The following is a 1,034-nucleotide window of genomic DNA, read 5'->3' on the forward strand; positions in this document are numbered from 1 at the left end:
AATGTCTATGACATCACTGATGTCATCAGTTATGTCATAGACATTGTGACATCATCAGTCCTTCCCTGCAGAGGCTAACTGTTGTTTGACATTGTGACATCATCAGTGATATCATTGTGAGATCATCAATGATGTCATAACCCCTTCCCTGCAACGTTCGACATTGTGACAACTTCAGTGATGTCATAACATTTTCCCTGCAGAGGCTATAATTAGGACCGTCGTTCAACATTGTGACATAATCAGTGATGTCATAGACATTGTGACATCATCAGTGATGTCATAAGTCATTCCCTGCAGAGGCTATAAGTAGGACCGTTGTTCAACATTGTGACATAATCAGTGATGTCATAGACATTGTGACATCATCAATGATGTCATAACCCCTTCCCTGCAGAGGCTATAACTAGGACCGTTGTTTGTTGAGTAAAGTAACAATCAACAATGTCTGGAAGAGCTAGAAGTGGAGGAAAGTCTCGTCGTAAGACAAAGACCCGCAGCTCCCGGGCTGGTCTGCAGTTCCCCGTGGGCCGTGTGCACCGTCTGCTGCGCAAGGGTCACTATGGCGAGCGGGTTGGTGCGGGCGCTGCCGTCTACCTGGCCGCCGTGCTGGAGTACCTCACCGCTGAGGTCCTGGAGCTGGCCGGTAACGCTGCCCGGGACAACAAGAAGAGGCGCATCACCCCTCGCCACATCCAGCTGGCCGTGCGCAACGATGAGGAGCTCAACAAACTGCTGAGTGGTGTGACCATCGCCCAGGGCGGTGTCCTGCCCCGCATCCAGGCTGCGCTGCTGAGCAAGAAGGGCTAGTCTCTGGACTAGTAGGCAGCGAGTGCTGTGGGAAGGCGAGGCTGAAGACGTGTGCTGAGGGGTTTTTGAAGATGGTGATGGAGTCAGAGCCACGGATGGAGGTTGGGAGGGAATTCCAGAGCTTGGGAACAGCGTCTACGGCTCTCCCCAGATCAGCAGAGGGTGGAGCAGCGTCTACAGCTCCCCAGATCAGCAGAGGGTGGAGCAGCAACCGGGGCAGCATG

General features: G+C 52.9%; 1 pseudogene across 1 annotated transcript; it reads left to right on the forward strand.

Moving 5' to 3' along the window:
• The first annotated feature begins 444 nt into the window (after nucleotides 1-444).
• Nucleotides 445-810, forward strand: LOC310777946 (histone H2A pseudogene; annotated as a pseudogene). Its single transcript has one exon. The product of its transcript is annotated as a histone H2A pseudogene (transcript).
• The last annotated feature ends 224 nt before the right edge of the window (nucleotides 811-1,034 follow it).

The sequence above is a fragment of the Poromitra crassiceps genome (assembly GCF_964638095.1).
Source record: "Poromitra crassiceps genome assembly, chromosome: 6".
NCBI classification, from domain to species: Eukaryota; Metazoa; Chordata; class Actinopteri; order Beryciformes; family Melamphaidae; genus Poromitra; species Poromitra crassiceps.